This window comes from Chelonia mydas, chromosome 2, assembly GCF_015237465.2.
Source record: "Chelonia mydas isolate rCheMyd1 chromosome 2, rCheMyd1.pri.v2, whole genome shotgun sequence".
NCBI lineage: Eukaryota > Metazoa > Chordata > Testudines > Cheloniidae > Chelonia > Chelonia mydas.
Window position 1 is genome coordinate 125467545 of NC_057850.1, and position 25978 is coordinate 125493522.

General features: G+C 37.3%; 1 protein-coding gene across 4 annotated transcripts in view; it reads left to right on the forward strand.

Moving 5' to 3' along the window:
- Nucleotides 1-432: 432 nt before the first annotated feature.
- CDH10 (cadherin 10) overlaps nucleotides 433-25978 on the forward strand; it is a 152422-nt gene continuing 126876 nt past the window's right edge. For 3 of the 4 annotated variants that reach the window (XM_043540225.1, XM_043540224.1, XM_037893299.2), the window contains exon 1: nucleotides 448-810. The gene's annotated coding sequence lies outside the window, so the exon portion shown is untranslated. Of the gene's footprint in view, nucleotides 811-25978 lie in introns of all 4 variants that reach the window. The other variant, XM_037893297.2, reaches the window with a different exon arrangement.

Genomic DNA, 25978 nt, shown 5'->3' on the forward strand with positions numbered 1-25978 from the left:
TTGGTATCTTATATAATGTAAACCTGCACGGTTTTGTACACATTATAACACTGATGGAGCAGAAGAGACAGATTTGTTTTGTTTTCTTTTTTAACTAATGGGGTAGGCAGTTCAGTGAAAACAATAACAATTAATAACTCTCTGGTTGCATCTCAGACCTAGTTGTAATTTAACTTGGTATCTTGTTTATATATTTAGTTACTATTCAGTGGCTTGCCATTGTGAATACTGCAGGACCACTGATGATAAAGGAAAAGTAAATATATCTAATTAAGAAAGAATGCTTACAAGAAGTGGTCACGTGTTTACTGTTCATCACTGCAAAAAGAGTAGATTAGGCTAATTACCTTGGACTTCAGACACAGAGAGCCTTCTATCAGGAGGGGGAGGGGGAAGCTTCAGCAAAAAAGCTTTCCTTTCTCTGTACCTCCCACTGCATTCACTTGCAAATCACTGTGTGCTTGGGAAAGCCTGTGCTTTCCCAGTCTCTAACCTTCCCATGGCAAGTGCTGTGGTTCAATCAGAAGAACCTCTCTCTCTCTCTCTCCCTCCCTCTCTGTGAGGGAGTGATTTTTTATTATTATTATTTTCTTAATCAGGAGCTTTGAATGAAAGCCAGTCAGTGAGAGAGCTCCCCCCTAAGCATGTCCAGAGTTAAGTGATGCTGGGAGAAGAAGCTGAGTTAGATTCAAGTAGGATCAGTCTTAGAAAATAACAGCAGAAAACAAACAAAAAAGGGAAGATAGTAGCAAATTCTCCAGCGTTGCTTGGGTTGGACACTACTACACTTGCTCAGAAGCAGAATAAAAGGTAGGAGCCTTTCATAATTGTATTTCCTTCGGTGGTTTTATTTTCTTGAACTATCAGAGCACTGTATTTAATGTAATCCATAGAATTATTCTATTGTATACAACTTTTATACATTACAAAGGCACTTTGATAAATATGACACATACATGAAATCGAGACAAATGTGTGTATACTGTATTCAAAGTGAACTGCCTTTATACATATTCAGGATCGAACTGCATTTTGCAAAGCTTTTTTTTTTTTTTTTCCTTCCCCCAGTAACCAAGCTAGGTTCTAAGCAGCACAGTTTTAATTTGTATTTGATTACTGTAAATTCAGTGGAGGAATACTATTTGGACTTCAAAAACATAGTGTTTCATATTCTAATTATCACGAGCATAGCATGCAACATACACATACATGCCCACACTGACTGCATCCTGATTGTAAGTCTGTTACAGCTTTCTCTGATATTACACTATTGTACTTGACTTTTAATTGAATTGAATCCAAACACTTAAAGCAAATACTTCTTCAGAAAGCAAGTCTCTGTGTTGAGACTGATGGCAAGGTAGACAGAGGCAATACTTTGTGTGCGTGCGTGCGTGTGTGTGTATCTGTACATGTACAGAGGGAAAAGTGCACACACTTTTCCTATACAAGCATTTCACATTGTGGTAAGAAGGTAAAAATCAAAGAAAAAAGGGAGAGAGAAGAAAGAGAAAATATATGTAGTCAGCAGTTGTTGTGAGCCTTTATTGTCACTGCTGCAATGAAATCCATATTTTATGTGTTAAATTCATGCAGCACATTGCAAGTCCAAATCCATATTCCCAAGAAGTAACTGTTGATGGCGTTGTAAGCTGCACTAGATATTTGCAGTAGGCTAATACTGTACATACTAGTTGCAATCAGAAAAAAAACCTAGCAGACCTTTAGCATAAGAGAATTAATCTGCACATGCAATCAGTGACAAACAGCAACCAGCATTTTAAAACTGACCTATCATCTTTGTTGTTTCCACACAAATGGAGCTATTTCCTATAATCTTCATCTTTCATTCCAGTAAAAGCCTCTCTGTTATCCAAAACTGCACATCCATTACTTGTAAGGTGTTTTGAGATACATTATTTTGTCCTCTGTGTGAGAGAGTGTGTGTGTGTGTGTGTGTGAGAGAGAGAGAGAAGAAGCAGCTCTGTAAAGAATGTTCTGCTTGCTTTTTATGGTGACCGTAGGCTTTATATTTACGTGTTACTATTGCCAGTTTTTTATTTGGAAAATATTTCTGAGTCTCAAAGTCCCTTGTTAAATATTCCATTTGCTAGGAATATTTTCACTTTCGTGCTAGTGTTCTTGAGAAATTCAGGTGATGGGAACTTTTACGCTAATCACATATTATTTGAATATAATATTAATTGCTTTAAAGAAAGCGATGAGAGAATTAAGTGTGGGATATGGGTAGGAAGAGGGAAGTTGGAAAGATGAGTTATTTTTTCCAGAGCAGAAAAAGTAGCTCTATATAAGTCAATGTGGCTTGCACAGGGAGATAAATACTTCTTGGAGCATAAGATGGTAATCTTCTATGTGCCTTGGGAACTCCTCAAATTCAAACCCATTCTGGTGAATACCAATGTAGCTGACAAGCTCATTTGTGGAGCAGGTTTATATAATAATTTAGTCCCATCTTAAATCAATGTTTTCTGTGGTTTTGAGTGTCAGGGCGAGTTTGTATCTTTGAACTTAATTTTGTGTGATAGAATGTTAATGGTAAAATAGATCATAGCATACACTTCATGCTAGTTTTATTTTTGTAATGCTATATTTGATTTTGTAGCTATATGTGGCATAGGTAAACAGATCGTACTGCTTCCTTTACCCTTCTTTTATATTTGTAATACTATCTCTTTACTATTTTGTAACTTTAAGTGGCAAAGGAAAACATCAAGGGCATATATCTGTAGGTATAGATATTTAGACAACTGTTGTTTACAGCATTGGTGAGCAGTATTGTGGATTTTGCTTTGGAGTTGATGTGTACATCTATAGTAAAATTTTATATATATGAATGTTCTCAGTAGACTAAGGCTCCCTTATGAAAGTGCAAAGTGATGAAAATAATACCGTACAGTTTTAGTAGAATCTAATATTGTGGTTACAGTCATGGTCCAAATATGAGCTTAGTTTAAAAAAAAAAAACTTTACTGGTTTCCTATTAAAATACTTAGAGAATGACAGTACAAAACAGCTTATGTTGAAACAGTTACATATTTTCCCATCATTCTTGTTAAGTAAATCAATGTAAAAGACAGAAAAGGTTAATTTGAAAATGATACCCACCTTGGGTCCTCAAAGTCATTTCCTCATCTCAACATGATTTCCCAAGGAAACAAATGACTGAAAAGTGTGTATGTGAGCTGGGTGATTTCCATGCAAATGACTTATTTTCTGTGTCTGTTAATCAGATTTACAACCAGGTGGCAGGTAATATCCTCTAAGAATTTCCCTATTGCATACCTTATCATGCCACTAGGTTGCAACATTTAGTGCATAAGGTAAGGGTAAGAGTAAGTATTTCTGGATTGGCAGCAAAAAAGAGGTGGGGTTTCTAACTTAATATTAAATCTTAATTTTCATTGATTCATTATTAGCTAAAGTATTGCAAGGTCTCAGGCTTCCTAATTAGACTTCATAATATGTCGGTGGTCAGACATATTAATGATGTGTTGGTATTGTCAGTTAGCTCCATAATTTAGGATGATAGACAGAAATGGAAGGAAAGATAGAAAGTCAGTAAATAGATACAGTAGTAAAGAGGGGCTTGAGAGACATTTTGGGAATGTCTTATCACTGGCTGCACTGAACAATATATGCATTGCTCTCTTTTATGAATTACTATATGTAACAGAATTGATGCAGAGATGTTAATTAACGTATCATTCGTAATACAGGCTGAATATCTAAAATAAGAGAGAGTGAGGGAGCCTTGGTTTATTTTTAATTACTCTCAAACAGACTGTTTGGGTACCCCAAAGTAAAAAAACATGAAAGATGACTTTGTTGTTAATATCATGGATATTTAAGCAATGGCAAAATTGAATAAGCATTTTTAATCTTCACTGAATTATGTATGATTGTCTATAGTTATTAAAATAGAAAAGAGAGACTCTGAATGTAGTACAGCGAACACTTTTTAAACTGTGTATAAAAGGTCCCTTAAGAAAAACCTGCACCCTTCAATATGGACTATTCATCAATATGGACTAAATGAGACCCAAGCACTATATTAGTGGCTCACCCTCTGACTTCCCATGCTGCCTTTAATAAGATTAATTAACTCCCCTTTAATATTTCCACCTATAAAGATAATTTAATATATGACATTTCATGTATAAAAATGTTTTTTCCAGATTTTTGATAAAACTTTGCTTTCTGTTTAATTCCCCCCCCCCCCCTTGGAATAGGTATTCTCTTGATCTTTCTCTGTTGCCCTAGAAAAATCCCTCTGGGGGGTGGGTGTGTGGGTGTGTGTGTATTTTTGTTTCTGTCCATGTAGATTTACATCCTCCTCACTCTCAAGTCCTTTGAATGATGACTTCCTTGCAGTCAGTGGGTGGGGGTGGAGATTGAAACCCACTCTGCAACTGTGTTGGTTACAGCAGTCAAGAGCAATAGAAAGTAATCCTTGTCCCTTGGGAGTTGAGCATGCTTTGCATCCACTGGGCCACACTAACACAGTAGAAAGTAAACGAGACCCAAGGACTGCCTTTGCTTTTGTGTGGAGTTGAGGGGAGCCAGAATACGATCCAAACCAGAGGGCCACTGAGCTCATGAATCCTCTTTATTAGCTTACCAGTCTATCTTTTACTATGTGGATGATCTGCCAGAAATATGCTAGCCAGTGTTTTTGTGTATTTCTTTAGCCTTCTTGACTATTTAACATCAAGACTGGTTACTCCACATGGAAGGAGGGAAGAAACTTTATATGTTCTAAAGAGATTACATTACAATAAATAGGATACTATATTTTCTTTATCTCTTAATTCACATTAGATATCCATTCCTTCCCTGTGTTTTGCCTCCAGAAACTAGTATGAAATAGATGACTGTGTCATTCTGTTGATAAGAAGGAAGTATGTGCTGCAAGAGGCATAAACAGCACTAGAAGTAACTCTGAAACATTCTATAGGTTGCACTATCAATAGGCCATATGATTTGGGATCTGCTTCTGAACTCAAACCTTATTCTTCCAGCTGCCAGTATGTAATGCTATCTTGGTACCAACAGGCTGCACTGGGGGAATACAGATTTTAGGAAGTTTAACTAGATATACTCTAAGGTAACATAGCAGGTGTCTGTTTTAATTATGTGAGAGTGTAGGGACAATATTATTTAATTCATTTAATGACACAATACTTATCTCTTTGTTACTTTTTTATTATGGCAACTCTTACACATAAGTCAAAACCAATTTTAAATCATATTTAATTTTCAAATAAAGGATATAAAATCATATTTTGTTTTTGGATTTTTAAAAGGTAACGGTTCGGAAAGAATATCTAGTAGGAAATGAAATGCCCAGACATTTGCAGAGTTCTGCTGGTGTTCAAAAGCCAAAGAAGTTCCCTTCTGTATTGTTTAACAACAGCAGAAATCTTTGTTTGAAATATTTTCCCATGTGCAATTTTATATTACCCTATATGTAATTATGTTTTTTGTAAATCTTATGATTGTATCGCTGGTATTCCATCATCTGCCACATTACTGATAGGCTAATGCAATAAATCCAGTCTCAGTGCTTTGCATTACTGCATAAAAACATGACATACCTTCATTTAGCATGATAAAATCATGCAATTAAAATGAATGCAATCCTTGTGAGCTCTGCAGATGTTATAGCACCCAGATTTTAAGGAGTAAGGGGTAGATATCAATGCAGTTCACTACACTTATGAACAAAGAGCTTGAAATACAACATGTAATATCATGGAGGTTTGCTTTTTTCAAATTAACAATGTAAAATACATAAAATACCCTCATGTGTCAGGGTAAGCGTTAGTAATGTATATGTAATAGGTTTATTTAACAGAATGCACTGAACATTTGAAGAATTTTGACATAATCCTAGTGCTGAACATAAATAAAACAAATAATGTGTTTGTGTCTAGGAAACTATTAATTATGGTTTGTAACCTGTCCTTTAAATCAGCTACTGTACCCAATGACTGGAAGATAGCTAATGTAACACCAATATTTAAGAAGGGCTCTAGAGGTGATCCTGGCAATCACAGACCGGTAAGTCTCAGGTAAGTACTGGGCAAATTAGTTGAAGCAATAGTAAAGAATAAAATTGTCAGACACATAGAACATAAATTGTTGTGCAAAAGTCACCATGGTTTCTGTAAAGGGAGTTCATGTCTTATTAATCTATTGGAGTTCTTTGAGGGGGGTCAACAAACATGTGGACAAGGGGGATCCAGTGGACGTAGTATACTTAGATTTCCAGAAAGTCTTTGACAAGGTCCCTCACCAAAGGCTCTTATGTAAATTAAGTTGTCATGGGATAAGAGGGAAGATCCTTTCATGGATTGAGAACTGGTTAAAAGACAGGGAACAAAGGGTAGGAATAAATGGTAAATTTTCAGAGTGGAGAGGGGTAACTAGTGGTGTTCCCCAAGGCTCAGTCCTAGGACCAATCCTATTCAATTTATTAATCAATGATCTGGAGAAAGGGGCAAACAGTGAGGTGGCAAAGTTTGCAGATGATACTAAACTGCTCAAGATAGTTAAGCCCAAAGAAGACTATGAAGAGCTTCAAAAACTATCTCACAAAACTAAGAGATTAGGCAACAAAATAGCAAATGAAATTTAATGTGGATAAAGGTAAAGTAATGCACATTGGAAAAAATAACCCCAACTATACATACAATATGATGGGGGCTAATTTAGCTACAACTAATCAGGAGAAAGATCTTGCAGTCATTGTGGCTAGTTCTCTGAAGATGCCCACGCAGTGTGCAGCGGCAGTCAAAAAAGCAAACAGGATGTTAGGAATCATTAAAAAAGGGATAGAGAATAAGACAGAGAATATCTTATTGCCCTTATATAAATCCATGGTACGCCCATATCTTGAATACTGCGTGCAGATGTGGTCCCCTCATCTCAAAAAAGATATACTGGCATTAGAAAAAGTTCAGAAAAGGGCAACTAAAATGATTAGGGGTTTGAGGTCCCATATGAGGAGAGATTAAAGAGGCTAGGACGTTTCAGCTTGGAAAAGAGGAGACTAAGGGGGGATATGATAGCGGTATATAAAATCATGAGTAGTGTGGAGAAAGTGAACAAAGAAAAGTTATTTACTTGTTCCCATAATATAAGAACTAGGGGTCACCAAATGAAATTAATGGGTAGCAGGTTTAAAACAAATAAAAGGAAGTTCTTCTTCACTCAGCACACAGTCAACCTGTGGAACTCCTTGCCTGAGGAGGTTGTGAAGGCTAGGACTATAACATGGTTTAAAAGAGAACTGGGTAAATTCATGGAGGTTAAGTCTATTAATGGCTATTAGCCAGGATGGGTAAGGAATAGTGTCCCTAGCTTCTGTTTGTCAGAGGGTGGAGATCACTTGATCATTACCTGTTAGGTTCACTCCCTCTGGGGCACCTGGCATTGGCCACTGTCGGTAGACAGGATACTGGCTGGATGAACCTTTGGTCTGACCCAGTATGGCCATTCTTATGTTCTTATATTCTTATGCAACACATGAGTAATGTGCATTCTTTCACTGGTTGTTGCAAGAAACACGTGTCCACCTTTAAAGCTATGACATATCTAGGACTAGCCTTCACTTCCAGTGAAAGCAAAGGAGCCATGTGTATAAGTGATGGCATAGCTTTGGAGATACAAACAATTAAAAGGGGGTAATAATCCCTTTATTGAAAATGAATATGGCAAAGTGGACAGGGAAAAATGAATTGTTGTGTTGTGAAAAAGGAGTGGCTGAAAATATTGTGTTGTGAAAAAGGAGTGGCTGAAAATATTCACGGTGGGGAGAGGGTTATAAGGTTTCTAACGAGGCAACTATTGGTCATAACCATTGAATAGTATAGGAAATCATTTCCAGATATATTTATTTTGCCAATTAATAATCACTATTAAAAGACTCAAGGGCCCATCGGCTTCATCAAAGAAACAGCAGCTTTATCAATTTGCTGTCCATGTCTCTCAAAGTATTAAATTAATGGAAAAGGCAGACTCAGGCAAGTAAATTATATGCTTTCTGAAATTAGTACCCATTGGGTATGTCTATACTGCTGTTAGACATCCAGGGCTGACCTGATCTTGCTAAGGGGCTGTTTAATTGCAGTATAGAAATTCAGGCTCGGGCTGTAGCCTGGGCTTTAGGACCCTGCAAGGTGGGAACATCTCCACTGCAGCTTGGAGCAAGCCTCTCAGCCCAGGTAGACAGGTGTGTGCTAACAGAACTTGAGCTGGTTCACGAGCAATAGCTGTGTGAACGTTGTGGCTCAGGCTGAAGTTCAGGTTCTCAAACCCACCTGACCCCCTCATCTCACAGCCCGAGTGGCAATATCCACATTACTATTTTTAGGTCATCGGCTTGAGCCCCGCTAGCACCGATCTATCTAACCTCACAACCAGCTGCAGTATAGACACACCCACTAAGGGTGCAAATTTTCTGTTAACTTTAATGGCATCACAACCTTCAGACAAAATATTAGAGTAGCTTTTGTGGGCATCTTAAAATAATATCTATTATTGAAAACATTCCAACTGCAACCAAAGTACTGCTTTGTAAGCTTTACCTTTGACAAAAACATCTGAGGTTTTTATCCAAGATGCAGTGAAGTAGAGGACATAGCAGTAGGTAATGTCTTGCAAGTTAAATATAGCAAATTGTTTTTAAATTGTTTTAAAGCATCACAACTAATACTGTACAGACTGTTCACACTGATATTAGTGGTCTTGTGCCGTTGCACTGAGAATGTAGACAATGATTTTGAGGGATGCCGAGGCCCTATTGACTTTGATTGAAAATCAGCTCCACAGTGTGTTATTTCTGAACACAGACCTACACTGTGTTGGTCAATAGGCCCAATTAGTTTAGGCCTAAATCCCAAATGATTTAGGATTATTTTCATGGCCCATAGAAATTCAAGTGGAAAAAGTTTGTTAGATCATCCAATACTTGTCAATCTCACTGTCAGGGCAAGATTGTTCTAAAGTATGATGGGCTAAGAGTCTAATCCAATTCCCATTGAAGTCTCCCACTGACTTCAATGGGCTTTGGATCAGACTTCTAGAGAGGGAACTCTGACTTCCCTGCTTTGTGACAGGATACATTTGCATGAGGAGCAAAATGCCATTTGCTATTTTTACTGCCACATTACAGCTTCCCAAGTTTCTCCCTTCCATTAAGTATCAATATTTCTTATTATTTCCCTGAAATATGTTTGTTTTCATTGTTTTACAAGTTGGATTTAATTTCTCTTTCAAGGTTTGGTCTCCTGTAAGAGTCTCCCAGTGTAAATTTATTTTTAAGCTAATTTATTTTGTCATCATACTGAGATTTGTACTGTTCCTATATAGAGGCCTACAAGCAATTCATGCACTTTCTAGAATTCTTCACAATTCATGTGAAGTTGGCTTAGAATTATGAGGCTTTCCCCAGAATCGCTTAAGTGGGTGGATTTGCTCCTCTTTGTGGTCAGTCTTTGGTCACAGGTCACATTCAATAATGATTTGAAACTATTTTAACATAGGTATCCTGAAAATTCTCAGGTCTACAAATTTGCAATAAATCATGGTGGTGGGAATTTGTGCTTGTGCAAACACAGAATTTTAGATGTGCACAAACTGTTGCATGCATGTACAACTTGCAATTTTTGCATGAATTGGATCATTGGTGAAGTTTGTGGAATGGTGTCCAAACCAGATTTAGGAAGATTGGAGTAAGTCTAATAGTAATGTTTGTTCCACTAAGAGAAGAAACATAAAATAGAGGCGAAATTTGTCATATCAGAAGTATACACATTTTTGAAAAACTGCACATTGTCACTTAAAAAATAATAAGACAACTCATGTTAACCATGCAAACTACAGATGAAACGTGCAGTTTTTACTAGGAGCATGCACCGGTGACAAGTGAGCCATGGTCCAGTTCAGGGCTAATACCTTATGGTCTCCAAGGCCATCTTAGGCCTGAAGGAGGGGGATTTTGGGGACCTGGTCAAAACCCAACTTCCCAAGTCTCTTAAGGTTTTACACTGAGCTCATAAAGGCTATGTGCAGCAAGTAATTTTCTGATAAAAAGAGGTCTTTTCCAGCCAATTTGTTGTCTCACTCCTAAATGCCCCAGGAGGAGGTGCTGCTGCTTCGTAGTACAGTCACCTCAACTTCCCAGAGCACCTGCCTCTTTTAGAGATTATTCCTGGTTTCCCTCATAGTCCAAACTCCTGCTATCTTCAAAGGGTATCTTGAATGAATCACAAATACAGCATATTATGCTGAGAAATTACTTCATGACACCTGGCCCTGTCCTGCAATACTGCATTTAGGGCATGCAGCTGTGCATGCTCTTGCTCTCTATCCTCTCCCTCCCCTTTCCCCTTTTAATCCCCACATTTAGATTAAGATTGAGGATGCTATTGATTCATTTAAACATTAAATCAAGGACGGCTGCCTGCAGTCATCAAGGTTTTTTTTTTTGATGGTTTTTAAGTATCAAAGGTATGAGATTCTGCAACAGCCTTCCAATGGGGATAATAAGGGCAAAAAAAACCTAACTAGTCTTCAAATGGAATTTGTTAAATTCAGGAATAGGATTATATGATGGAATCGCCAGCAATGGCGGGAAATTGTATTTGATAACCTAAAAGTTCCTTCCAGTCCTATGTTCCTAAAATTTATTATATATATTTTTACAAGTAACCACAGTTTCAGCAATGAACCTAAAGCAAGGTCCGGTATCTGGAAGTTTGGATCTCAATTTTACAACTAGGACCCATCTTTATACTTTTGTGAATCCTATTCACTTTACTCATGTAAGAAGTCCTCATTGTACGTCAGAAGAATTACAGCCCTGATTTGGCAGTCTATTTTTTTTTTAAGTAAATTACTTAAACCTCAGTGGCACTTAAGCACATGCTTAAGTACTTTTGCTGAACTGAGACTTACAGGAGTGAGTTAAATGAGAAGGATTCAACCCCTAAAAGGACTCCTTTAAAAATGGTGTTTAATAAATAAATGTCCCCAAACTACTGGAAATAATTATTAATCATTTTAGTATCAGCAAATGTCCTAAATCTGCACAAGAACAGTCCATCAATTTTAAAGGTAGTAACTGAAAAGCATAAACCAGGACATGCACAAGACATGCAACAAGGAGAGATTACAAAAGTCAAAAGAATGTAACTAACTATCATATTAATTATTAAAATGGTCAGAAAATGTAAATATTTAATCTATCTTTTCACATGTAATATTGTAATGAAATATGTAAATACCGTTTATTTAGTACTTATTTCAAATTGTTTAATTATAAAATCTTTTGCACAAATCAGTACTACTTTAAAGATGCCCCCCCCCCAAAGTTTTGATTTATGTATCATTAAAGCCTCATTCCTGCAAAGAGAATCACATGCACCCACTCAGCTAGCCTCAGAATTTTAATTACAGAACTGGGACCTAATTACCATTTGTAACTACGGTGGTGAATTATAATCACATGTATAGTGAACAATGTTTATCCTTCTCAGCACTCAGTAGAATCTAGAGTCAGTACCATCGAATGTGAGAGACCATGGCATCATATTTCTATATCACCAGCAGGCATTCATTTTATTGGAAATCCTGTTGTACTCTGATCTAAAATAAATGTGGTTGCCTGTGGAGTATGTGAAGGCAGAATTTGGCCCTGTGACTCATAAGACACATTAACACTGAGTAAATTGTATGTAGCACTTCTTACTACATCAATTAAATTCTTAATTCATGAAACAAAAAACATTCTCCTTTCAGACATCAATTTATTTAAAATATTCTATTCTATTTTAAATAAATTATCTGAAAAGTATCTCAAATACATAAATATCAGTAATAATATTCAACGTATGTAATGATTTCATGAACCACGTAATTTTTGGTATTTACCTGTATTGTCCTTGTAACTACTATATGTGCAACAGTATCACAGTAGGTTTCACTTATATCAACTACTTAAATTTTGCAGCCGTGTCCATAAGAAGTCAGCCCTCAGCATCAGGGTGGGAAGTAATTAATTGCACTGATTGTATATGAAGAAATTAAAGAGCTATGTAAAGAGTGAGTGGAAGATTCCCTAAACCTTTTACTGCTTTCCACTCCCCACCAAAAGAAAAAAAAAGTACTTCATATTCCTGACCACTGTTCCCTCTAAGCTGTGCGTGTGTGCGCGCGCACACAGATCCTAAACCCCGTACACATGGCAAAACACCGTGCACACAAAAATTTGCACAGAAGATGTATTTTGCGCACATGGCTTGTCAAAAATTAGAGGGAACATTGTTCTTGACACACATCTCTTTTTCCTGCGAGGGGAGTTACTACAGCCTTTGGGCTGAAACAGACCTCATATCTGTCTCCAGCAAAAGGAGGATATTGACATGGGTTACATCACTATGTTTAAATGATTAGAAAATGACTCTTTTATATGGGGGATGGGTGTTTCTGCCATTGAAATCCTGAGATGGGTTCCTCTTCATGACCAAGAGATTGGCACCCATCTTTTCCTTGCTGTTGATGCTGAAGTTTTGATTGCCATTGGGAAAACCTTTCTCCTTTCTTGTCCTGTCTCTGACATGTTAAGCAATACGATGTTTCTTTGACTTCATGCTCTAAAGCATTTTATTGAATTGAACTAGTCTCATGATTAAGAACAAAAGAACAGCCACACTTTGTCAGACCAATGGTCCATCTAACCCAGTATCCTGTCTTCTGACAGTGGCCAGTGTCGATGCATCAGAGGGAACAATTTATAGTGATCGACCCCGTCATCCAGTCCCAGCTTCTGTCAGTTGAAAGTTTATGGGCACTCAGAGCATGGAGTTCCATCCCTGACCATCCTGGCTAACAGCCATTGATGGACTTATCTTCCATAAAATTATCTACTTCTTTTCTGAACTCAGTAATACTTTTGGCCTTCACAACATCCCATGGCAATGAGTTTCACAAGTTGATTGTGTGTTGTGTGAAAAAGTACTTTATTTTGGTTGTGTTAAAACTGCTGCCTATTAATTTTATTGTTTGACCCCTAGTTCTTGTGTTATGTGAAGGGGTAAATAACACTTAACTATGCACTTTCTCTATGCTGTTTGTGACTTATAGGCCTCTATCATATTCTCCCTTAGTCATCTCTTTCTAAGATTAATGGTCCCAGTCTTTTTCATCTCTGTTCATACTGAAGCTTTTCCATAGCCTAAATCATTTTTGTTGACCTTCTCTGTACCTTTTCCAATTCTAATATATCTTTTTTGAGATGCAGTGACCAGAACTGCATGCAGCATTCAATGTGTGGGCGTACCATGGATTTATATAGTGGCATTGTGATTATTTTTATTATTATTTTCATCTATCCATTTCATCCTAGCTTCTAACATTCTTTTTGGTTTTTTGACTGCCACTGCACATTCAGCAGATGTTTTCAGAGGAGTATTCATGATGCCAATATCTCTTTCTTGCGGGGTAGCAACTAATTTAGACATCATCATTTTGTGTATATAATTGGGATTATTTTTTCCAATATGAATTACTTTGCACTTACCAACATTGGATTTCATCTGCCATTATGTCACTGAAATGGGCTGAAACGTACATGGACCAGACCTACTTTTCAAGGGGTTAGCTCCATCTCTGGATGTAGATGTTTCCATTGGAACGTTAATACTTTTATGGACACGGTACGATATTATATACACATTTGCTCCCCAACTCTAACAGGTTTGAGATGAGGAAGTGTCTTGATTTACTTGACTTATTAATTTGATAAAATCACAAAATATATGAGAAATTATTTCATTCTTTTATTTGGAGTTTTGAGGTACTGCCCACTAATGAAATTGTCATTGTTTTTGATTATTGAAATACTTTATTTTTAGTCATGAAATAACTATGTGGTGAAATTATATAAATTGAATGAGAGCACAGACTAGAGAGAAACAATGTGTCAGCCAGCTGAACCCACTCTGTGAAGTACATGGGGTGTATATGAATATATCCCAGTAGTGGCTCATTTCATCCAGCTTCTTGTTGAGGTCAGAATAATGAGAATTATAAAAAGAGTGATGAACTGAAGCATAGTGCATTATAGAAATAATCCCATTTAAATTTGGATACATATATATCTTCAGAATATTTCAGCAGTCTATGCTATGACTCAGAGAGGTCAGTAGGCTAGTGCTGTCTTAAATTGATTGCCTGTAAATGAATGGCTAAGAAAGACAGAGATCTTATTTTACTTCTGAAATGTAAAACTTAAAAAAAAAACAGTTTGTTACATTTGGGGACTTAAATTATATTAGTTAGATTCATGATTTAGAACAATATTAAAAACAGCAGTTTTCAAATCACTTCTCTCTTATAGGTTTTCTTTTCATTCCTACAGTCACCATGCCATTTAAAGTTACTCACAAATGGAAAAGCTTATTTCAATCACTAGTGAGCAGCCTAAACTACCTGTATTCTTTGTTCATATATGACCACTGATTGGGTCATTTTTCAGTGTTGCAGGCTCGCTGTAAGAAATGCTTACTGCACAATACACGGACTCAAGCAAAAAAATGTAAAATTCCTTGGTATTGTAATTTGGTTATTACTTTTCCCCACTATGAATTTAAATATGTATTTTTAAAGCATAGGTTAGCAGGCTTTTAATAAGAAAAGGAAAAAAAGAAAGCACAGTACTGTAGATTTGAATATATGACTAGTCTATGAACATTTTACCTCTGAGAAGAGTTCCTGTGTTGTCACTAGATAACAGACCACAACTGGACCAGTTAGTGCTAGGGTAAAATAGATTATATGGCCCGGGGGGGGGGAAGGGGGGAGATGACCAAATGGCAGTGACATTTGCAAGTTTAAGGAAAACAGGTGAATAAAGGCCTGAACCGAAGTCCATTTGAAGTCAGTAGGAGTCATATAATTGATTTCATTGGACTTTCTTTGAGGCATTAAGCCCTCAGAGATAAAGTGTGAGTGCCTTAAAATATAGTAGGTAAAATAAATTGATCCATGAATGAAATTTCATCTTTCAATGCAGTTAAATACTGTACAATCATAAACAGTGTCAATAAAACATAAAATATTTCTGACATAAAATCTCTTGTTTCATAATGCAAACATCCTTCAGGGTATTGTTTTTTATAAGAAAAAAATGCAGTTAGTTAAAGAATCTTAAGGAGAATGCATAGCTTTGCTTTTTTATGTGTAGACACTATACTTTATCACTATTTTGAAGAGAGATATGTGTCAATAAGTGCAGAGTAGAAGGATTATAAATACCAGTACTGCAATTATGGCATAGAATTTTTACTTTGTTTTCAGCTCTTGAAATAGATAGACACAATTCAATCGGACTTTATCATAGAATTGTGTTCTTGCATTTAACAAAATTCTCTGTGAATTGTGATGTTTTGTGGAAACTAGGAAATAGGAAAAATTGAACATAATGAAATTAAAAATATGCTAGGAATATTTTTCATCATTGACTCTTTCTTGTAGCATGCACCTTTATAAAGACTTCAGTGAATTCAAAATGGCAACTGAATTTCTGTTTAAAATGTTAATGTGGAAAAATATTTTATAACTCTTCAGTTACCAATGAAAAAGAAATAGTTCAGCAGTTTTTAGATTAAACTTTTCTTGTTGTGTTTTGTTTGTTTGTTTTTAACTTGGATGAAATTCATTTACTTCAGGGCCATCAGTGTTTGGCTAGTTGACCAGCATACCCCTCTGTATGTTTTTGCCCACGGCTTGAAAATCAAGTATTTAATTCTAAATTCTATCCCCTTCCTTTCTGCAATTTTTAGGAAACCTAAATTTAAGGAAAACAAACTTCCTGAATATTAATTGAACTAAAATTAGGTCTCAGCATTCAGCAGCTTGTCAAAGCAGGGGAGAGTTATGTGGACAACCTATTGGCTCACTTGAAGGTGAACTGTTGATGGTTTCTCTGGTAAAATTCCCATCAAAGCTTGTTTCATTTCTCTAGCAAGGAAACCTTAAGAATATCAAGATTTTTAGCCCTTTGGTGCCATCTTGTGGCAAGATGTCAGTTGTGAGGCAAGAGAAAAGTCATTCAGTCCTTGCTTTGAGTTTCTATACCTACTGCATAGCCTGGATTTAGTAACAGGAATACATCCAACTTTACTACTGGCTATAAAATGACAAACTGAGTCATGATTAGAATAGCTACAGAAATCTCACAAAACCGACTGTACTAATTACCAGATAGAAATACATTTTTACTGTACAGCTGCATGAAATTTGTATAGAATACTTAAATATTTAGTTAGGTCAAGGCGAAACTCATTTTAGTATTCTCCAGTGTGTAACAAAAAAAACAAACAAAAAAAAAGACCTGTGCTAGTGGGTTTTTTGGCACTTTGGAAAATGTAAACATAAATGTAGAGACTATGTGTTAAAATAAAGGGTGGTGACACAGCTGCTGTTCTTATCTACTTTATTACTCTGTTGTCTCAGTGTACATTCAGCTAGACAAATGTGCTTGCTTTCATATTAAATTAATGCTTGGTTAACTCCCAATAAGCTGAAGGTAATGAACTGTGTGGGTGTGTTGAGTTTGTTGAAGTTAAGGTTTGGTCATCAGTGGTGCACCACCAATTGAGTTCAGTAGGAGTTGCAGGTGCTAAGAATCCATCAGGATCAGGTGCGTATTCAGTGCTTTGAAAGGCACCATACACTGTAGGCAATGGGTTTTTTTCCCTCCTCCAGTTATAGACCGTTCCTGGATAAAAAGATAATCTGTGAACAGGTGGGACAGAAATAAAATGTTGATCCTCCTGCAAAAGCCATTGGCCCCAATTATTTTAGGAGAAGTTAAAAGTTTGTTTTACTAAGATTAGTGGGGGAGAAGGGAGGGAGAGTGATAATTTCTCTTCCCTTTTTATCTAGGTATTTATATGCCCCCATCAACATAGCATCTGAGCACCTCTCATTTGTTAATTATTTATATCCATAATACCCTTGTGAATTAGGGGAGTACTATTATCTCCATTTACAGATAGGAAATGGGAAACACAGAGATATTAAGTGCCCCAGATCACACAAGGAAACTGTTGCAGAGCCAGAAAATGAATGCAGGTATCCTGGGTCACAGTCAATTGCCTTAAACACAGGACCATCTTTGCTCTCTTTTTCTAACAGGATATAGTCACTTTCTATTTTCCTCTTTGTGGGAGTAAGAATACACATATAAGTACTTCCAAGGTCAGAAACTCAATGAAAATATTTTTTTTTTCCTAATTCTAACCTTTGAAAAAGGAAGTTGTATTCCATGTGTACCTTTCCGGAATTATATCCATATGAGCCAGAATCCTGACATCAGTTTTGAAAGTACTGTATGGGTGTTGCACTCATGGTCAATATTGTTTTCATTATGCATGCTCTGTGTCACCTATCCTATACACTTATCTGGAAAGTAGAGTTAATCTTAACATTATGCCACTGTAATATGCCAATTTGGACAGAGAACTGTCATTCCCTACTATAATATGTCTCGAAATGCCAGACAAGAAGAGATTATATTTTAATAAACAATCAATAGCTGGTGCCAGAACAAGACACTGCACTGTCCAGCGAGTGTGAAAAAGAAATATCCCGCAATCCAACAGATCAAGGATGCCCCAGGTGGTAGAGATATATTAATTCTGCGGGTGTTGCTGTGATTTCTCTGGTTACAATTGGGTCTTACTGCCAAAGAGTATATTTAGAGATGCATTTCAGCAAGGTAGGGATAAACAAATATTAATATGCAGATGCTTGCTAGTGAATGCAGTAGATACAACATCTGGCATTTCAGTTTAAGTACATGATGATTTCTCAGTTTACAATTTTCACTGTCTCAGCCCAGTAAAGTTCCCTTGACAAACACCATATTTAGCTATTTATCTCTGTTTATGTATCTTCTGAGCTTTCATATATGATGCTTTATGTATCATAGGATTGTAAATGGTATGTGAAGACTAAAGCTTATAGGCCAGATTTGCTGAAGCTGACATAAGTTGAAAATTACTCCTCCCTGTCTCTTTGTTGCCTACTACCAGGCCACAAAAAAGCAGGGCCAGCTCTAGGCACCAGCAAAACAAGCAGGTGCTTGGGGCGGCACATTTCTAGGGGTGGCAGAGTTTACAGAAATTTTTGGCATATCGCATTACATTTGGCTATGGTTAATTGTACCTGTTCTGTTACGACACTGCTAGCTTAATAGAACAGAGATGTTGCACTGTAGCAATAAATGGAAGTGCATGGAATTCCATTGGCATGAATAACAAATTATGGAAAATTCTGCAACGTGTATCACAGGTTGGATACATAATTTTTATGCTTATTTGATCACATGGTATGGCAGAACAACAAAAACAGTGAACCAAAATAAATTTGTGATAATCTTGTTTAAAACAAAGTGTATCCAAAATGCTTTAGAGAGTTGTCGGGAAGAGGAGCCATAACTATTATCTGTGCAAGATTTTTCTCTTCTCTTCTTTCTCTTTTTTCCTTTTCTTTCTGCTTTGTTTTAGGCAAAGTAGAAAAGAGATCTTCAGCTTAAATTTGAAATGAGATGGAGAGTAAATCAGACAGGGATACAGCCGTACCTCAAGTCAAGATCTGCCAAGGAGAAAGTCCTCACACCAAAAGTGATAGGATTATGTGGAGGGTCCAAGAAGAAGCCAGCACTAGATGAGCAAAGGGAAGTAGTGTGGGAGCAGAGAGAGACACAGTGCTTGGAATAGGCTGGAGCAAGTTTTAGAACATGGAGAACAATTTTGAACAGGATCCTGAAAAAAAATGGAGAGCTGATGGAATTTGATAAGGAGGAGGACGGTTGGCTGCCTGTTTTTATGCAGATGAAAAGGCAGACAGTACCAATCTGACCATGATGAGGTTTGAAGGGGAAGGTCTTGAGGGAGACCAGAGCCAAGATCCGCAACAGTCAAGGCAGAAGAGGCACAGCTCAGGATTTGAGCAGAAATGAAGATGAGGTATTAGCATACATGGGAAAAGTTGCAGACAGTGAAAAGTGGATTTACAGCCCTTAGGGATGTATGAAAAGAAGAGTTCAAAGATAAGGTTATGTCAGTGTTCCAGTATGTGGAAGCAAAGGCAAGGTCTGAGTTCAAAAGATAAAAAAAGATGGAGGTGCAGGTGTTGAAGATACTGCACTTGCTCAAGAGAAACAAGTTTTGGGTAAAATTCTCTAAAGGAAAATGAGATAATGGCACATGTTTGCTTGCTTAATACAAGAAGAGAAGGTGGACAAAGAGAAGTTAGTTAGCCAAATGTACATATTTTATATCTTCAGTACAGAATTGTTAATATTAAATATAGCTATGTAATCAAGGGGACAAAGGTTAAACAGAAAGAGCAGAGGGCTTAGAACTAAACCTATTGTGACACTATGGAGGTGGAGCTTTGTTACAGAGATGGAACTCCTTTGTTACCAGAGAGAAAAGAATTTGATACGGGTATAAGCATAACAGGAAGAGTGAGAGACACCTAGATAGCCAGATGGGTGGTCTAGAAGGATGGAATGGTCCCCGGAATCAAAGCCTCCACTAGAGCTAAGGAGGGAATAGGCGGCGTTGCCAATGAAACTACATTGACTGAAACTACATAAAACTGAAATGAGGTGAAACCCAGACTGAGTTAAGGGGGGTGTTGTGATATGACACCACATATGTGAATATTCCAGAATACCTGTTGTGTCTGAGGTCAGCACTGATGCATGCTTTGAATGTATACTCCTGGTCTTCTTTTTTGTAATAGTGAATTTTATGTCTTGCCCCAGTAATGGGCACACCCTAAGAATTATCACTATGTAACTCAAGTTCATTCACACATCAGGGCTTTTAACAATCACTCCCCCTTCCCCCATTTTTGTGGAGGAAGGATATGTGGTATGCATAATTTCCTAAAAACAAAAACATGAAAAAATACTGCTGTTCTTGAAATACATTAGTCTTAACCTGTTTTGAAATGTCTCTAGTACCATTTTAGAAGAACATATTTCCCAAAGAACTGATTTTTTTCAGAAAGTAAGGGTTCCCTCCCTCTTAATGTATCAAATCTAAGCCTCAGATAAATCACCTGCCTATTCTGTATCAGGATTACACCATTTGTCTATAGATTTCCACTTTCAATCCCAGTATATGCCATTTAGCTAGAATATAGGGAGGCTAAAAAAATATATTATTTATTATACTGGCTCTGTTAGATCTTCAATATAAAGAGGAAACCAAAAAATGTCTGTCATAAACCTTCAGAAGATGATCAAAAGAAAAAAATGTTTTAAAAAATGTTTCTGGGGTTAGTCAGTCAGAAAAGATTGATTGCTGCTGTATGGGACTTGTATATTTAGTGCGTGCTTCTCCTGACTGTCAAAATTATTTATGTCTAGTGTGAATACTGACTAGTCTAGGCACTACACCTAGGCAGTGGCAATGAAGGAAGAAGGGGAAAATTCTTCCTGCTGCACAACTGCAGTAATATATAACTGACATGCTTCAGGGGGCGAGTGCCTAGAGAAATTCTAAACAAGATGTAAAGGTCACTAAAGCATAGGTTCCCAATAACTGTGTACTGTTTTTACATATGAGACCTAGATGTAACATCCTTTCAGACACCTGTAATAATAGTCTGAATGAGTTGCTGGCATGACTTTGCCTTTTGGCGATTTACAGTATTTAGGGCAAACCAGGCAGTGGCTATTTAAATGGAAAAGAGAAGTGTTAGAACAGGAAGAATGACACTGTTCTTTCTGGATACACTTTTGGCATCAAATTTAAAAGATCCTCCCTCCCCTAGTATAACTCCAGTCTTCCTCATACAGAACTGAGCACAGTGTTAGATGTGCATAGTACCCTCCAAAGCAGGGCATGTTTCTTTCATTGTTTTTATTCCTCTTTCCAGTGGAGGAGTGATTCAGGCCATCTCAGAGGTATGAATATTTATCACTGACACAGAGATGGAAATTGTATTTCAACAGACTGATGCTTGAACTATATGCTTGTTAGAAAAGAAAGCACCATTTCCCTGGAATGCATTTTTACCTGTGCCCCTTCAAATAGAATAAATTGTGAAATGCCTACATGGGAATATGTGCAGCTTTCTAGTTTGTAAACAGAAAATTCTGGAATGTATTTTTAAATCAAGGACAAAAAGAAATCCTCATGTCTTAAAAATAAGAACAAAGAAAAGCTGTATATACAAATATTTGCTCTGATGTCATATTTAAAACATTATTTTGCTTGGCCCTGATTTAATTTTATTATGGCACTGACACAAATTATCTGAGGGAGAAGAGAGAGGCTTTTAAAGAGAATAAAACTTTCCAAACTTAGGAATTCACTAGTTGTCCCTCCAAAGGTTGAAAATGAGTACTTTTGCCAGTTGAAGTGAAATTTCATTAATTTCACTTCAACCAAGAAAATATCAGATGAGAAGTGTTCCAGTAGTCTATGTGACTATCAGGATCTAGCCTGTTTAAGCCTCCCAAGCTCTGCTCTAGTTCCTTGAATGGAAGCGCTTCTACAACAGCAGGTCTAGGTTAGGAAGGCATGGAAATCAGCAATTATCAACTCTGCCATGTTGTCCTCCCTTACCTCATAACTCTTCTGTGAGGGTCCTGCAGGGCTCCTACTCTGCGACGCCTTATCTAATCAGGGAAACTCAGTAAAATAAGATGAATCAACTGAAGCAGTGAAGTTAATGTGCATAAGTTAAAGTGTATTAAACCCCCATGAGGATGCTCTCATTCAGCAGTAAAGTGGCTTTAGTGGAGAAGCCCTGAGTGAGGAAGGCTTGGGGCTAGGGTAGGGTGCTCTCCAAGGTGTGATAAATTCTCCCTCCCTCCTCAAAAGAAAACCCAAAAGAGAATCCGGTTTGTTACAGTCACATATGCTTCTTCCCTCTTTATTACATGTTTTGGCACCCTCAAATAAATGTATTTCCATCGGCAACTGCAGTCCTGTTAGCCCCTGGTAATTAGGACATATATAAAACATGTACTTGGTCACCTGCAGGAGCCAGGCTGTTCAACAACCAGTGGGAGCTGCTGGGCTGGGAAGCACTGCAAAAGCTCCTTGCCTTCAGTGGGTTTCCTGAGATCTAAAAATTAAGGGGACGTAACAACCTTCCCCTGGAGAGCTTCAACTCATCAAACCCTTGATGTCTCTGGAGGCCGAGTGAAGACCCAGATGTAGGGAAGGGCCAAAATGCAACTCCATGTGTGCAGACCCCAATTCAGTAAATTACTTAAGCGTGTACTTAAATTTGTTTGCAGTCAATGGGTCTTGAGCATGTGCTTAAAGTTAAACACATAGTGCTTTGCTGAATAGGGTTGGGCTTATATATATATCTAAGTGCTTTGCTTAATTGGGGCCTTAAACAGAATAGCACCCGTGTATCTGCAAGTGCATCTTGCTCCAGAATCTTTTAATTTTCTAACAGGCGCCAGAAAAATACAACTGAAACAGGGCTATTTTGTTTACAATTGGCCCTGAACTTATGTTGGATAATCAGTATGTCAGTTGTGTAGGTTTGTCTTATTTTGTGCTTAGATTTATTGTATTACTGGTAGCATTAGTCAAACAGTGTACACCAAATATTTCTAATACATTCAGGCATTGTATTGTTTACTTCCTAGATTTTAGTAAGAGGGAAAATTTCTCTCATCACATAATTCTCAGGAGATAGTGGTTTGTTTCATAAACTTTTAATAATCCCTGAGAAGTATTTGACAGGTAGTTATGTTAATTGATTTATACTATTTAAAGACCCCAAGGTGAACATTCTACCTTCCTAAATTATATGTACAGAAGAGTTGTAATGGATGAATTACCTGTAGAATTGCTTAATAGTACATGTGACCATATGTTGTTCTGGAAAAAGCTTAAATTGAGACTCTGTTTTGAGATTTTGTTCAAAATCACATCTATTTCTTCGTGACGGCTTAATTCTGCTTCTGGTGTACAATATACAAGGTAGCAATTTCTGCATTCAAATGAATGTATGAAATCAATGCATATTCAACAAAGTATTGATCTGCTAGTTGGGCAAAAAGGTTACATCATGGTAGGTCATATAATCCCAGTCAATTATTTTAGTATAAAAGTGTTTATGTATCATATAAAATTAAATTAAAACAAATGTGAAGAGAAACCTAAGCCTTTGCTTCTGAATATCTTAGAATGTAGGATTCGAAGGGAGCTTGCTAGGTAGGGCCCCACCAAATTCACAGTCCATTTTGGTCAATTTCACAGTCATAGATTTTAAAAATCATAAATTTCACAATTTCAGATATTTAAGCCTGACATTTCATAGTGTTGTAACTGTAGGAGTCCTGACCCAAAAGGAAGTTGTGGGGTGTGTGTGCCAGGTTATTGTAGGGGGAGTGTCGGCATTGTCACCCTTACTTCTATGCTACTGCTGGGGGCAGTGCTGCCTTCAGAGCTGGGCAACTGGAGAATGGTGGCTGCTGGCTGGGAGCCCAGCACTGAGCACCAGCACAGAAGTAAGTGTGGCATGGTAACCATCAGCTGCTATTTTCCAGCCACCCAGCTCTGAAGGCAGCAGCACAGAAGTAAGGGTGACATGGTATGGTATTGACACCCTTACTTCTGAGCTGCTGCTGGCGGGGCGCTGCCTTCAGAGCTGGGTGCCTGGCCACCAGCTGCTGCTCTCCGGCCACCGAGCTCTGAAGGCAGTGCATAAGTAAGGGTGGCAATACCATGACCCACCCCCGACAATAACTTTGCAACCCCCATGACCTCCTTTTGGGTCAGGACCTCCAGTTTGAGAAATTCTGGTCTTCCCCATGAAATCTGTATAGTATAAGGTAAAAGCACACGCAAGACCAGATTTCATGGTACGTGACATGTCTCGCATGGCCATGAATTTGGTAGGGCCCTATTGATAGGTTATCTACACTGAGGCAGGACTAAGTATTATCTAGACCCTCTGTTAGGTGTTTATGGAACCTGTCCTTAAAAACCTCCAGTGATGGAGAATCCACAACCTCCCTAAATAATTTGTTCCAGTGCTTAACTACCCTTATAGTTGGTAAGTTTTTCCTAATGTCTAAGCTAAATCTCCCTTATTGCAATTTAAGCCCATTACTTCTTGACCTGTCCCCAGTGACTAAGGAGAACAATTTATCACCTTCCTCTTTATAACAACCTTTTTACACACTTGAAGACTGTTTTTCATCCCCTTTCAGTTCTCTCTTCTCCAGACTAAGCAAACCCATTTTTTTTCAATATTTCCTCATAGATCATGTTGTCTAGATGTCTAATCATTTTTGTTGCTTTCCTCTGGACTTCCTCCAATTTGTCCACATCTTTCCCAAAGTGTGGTGCCCAGAACTGGGCATAGTACTCCAGGTGAGGCCTTATCAACTCAAAGAAGAATTACTTCTCCTGTCAAGTTTACAAAACATTCTAATACATACTAGAATTATGTTTGTGGGTTTTTTCCCCCCAGCAGTATTATATTGTTGATTCATATTTAATTTCTGAGGCACTAAAAACCCCCAGATCTCTTTCTGCAGTACTTTTTCCTAGGCAGTTGTTTTCCATTTTGTAGTTATGCAATTTGATTATTTCTTCCTATGTGTAGTACTTTTCCATTTGTCCTTATTGATTTTTTTTCTATTTATTTCAGAACAAATTGGAGAAATGATAAGATCATTTTAAATTCTAATCATATCCTCCAAAGTCCTTGCAACCCCTTATTTTTAAACACACACATATTTTTAGTTCTTCTGGTATAACCTTAATAATGTGGTCTATATTTTTTAATGCTTGTGTGGTGGTGGTGTTTTTAAGCCAAAAATTAACTGTAAACTTTCTTTAGGTATTTCCTGCGTAGCTGTGTAATGCTGCCCTGTCCCTATTCAGAGGCTGGAACATTTGCTTTCTTTTATCTTTCTGTGTTTTGTACTTATTGATAGTTCATATGTTCTTTTCATATGTCATATATTTTTATGTTAATTGAAATCTTCCTTAGGATGGATTACTGTACCCTATATGATATGCCTCTTACTTCATGTTTCCTGCTGTTTGTAGACATTTGAATTAGAGTTGTACTATGTAAAATAGTAAAATCAAGATTTAATGGTATGTAATCTCACTTCTTATAAGCAAGACTGGGTTTACATTGTCATGCTTTAAAGGGCAGGTTGAAATATCCTATAAAACATCTTATTCTGCAGCTCTGGTGCACATGTAAAATTCCCATTGACTTTACGTATATGCATGTAACAATGGCAGAATCAGTGATACATTTACCTTGGGATGACTCCACTATGTCTCTGATCTACCTGTGTGGCAGCTGGCATGTTGAGGTTTTTGGGGCTTTTTTACATCTCTTCCTTACTGATGAACCATGCTGTCTCCATAATAAAAGTCCACTATATCAGTCATTACAAAATAATACAGAGCACTGTTTTCAGATGTAAGTACTGGATTCTAGCCACCTCCAGGATATTATTCGTTATTTTGGAGGTGGCTGCAAGTAGCTTCATCTTCAGTCTCTCGTTTGCTAGTTGATAGTGGATTTACAGTATGTTATGGAGCTTTTATGTAATTTAAAGTTACTAAATGCCACCCACAGGCCAATACGGTATATTGTTTCACACTGTAAAGGTATATTTTGCAGATAATTTTACGACATATACTGGGTGGACTCTTAATTAATGATAAAGAAAAGCCAATCACTATAATCCATCACTACATAAAAATAATACTTATTTATGCCTGTCTTTTTTTTTTTTTCTATTGCATCTGTTAGACAGCAGTCTTCTTAATCAGTGAGGTGGTCAGGGCTGGGACTCTCTCTCTCTCACCATGTACAGTGTCTAGCACAATAGTGGCCTTGATGTCAGATATGACCTTTAGGCATTACT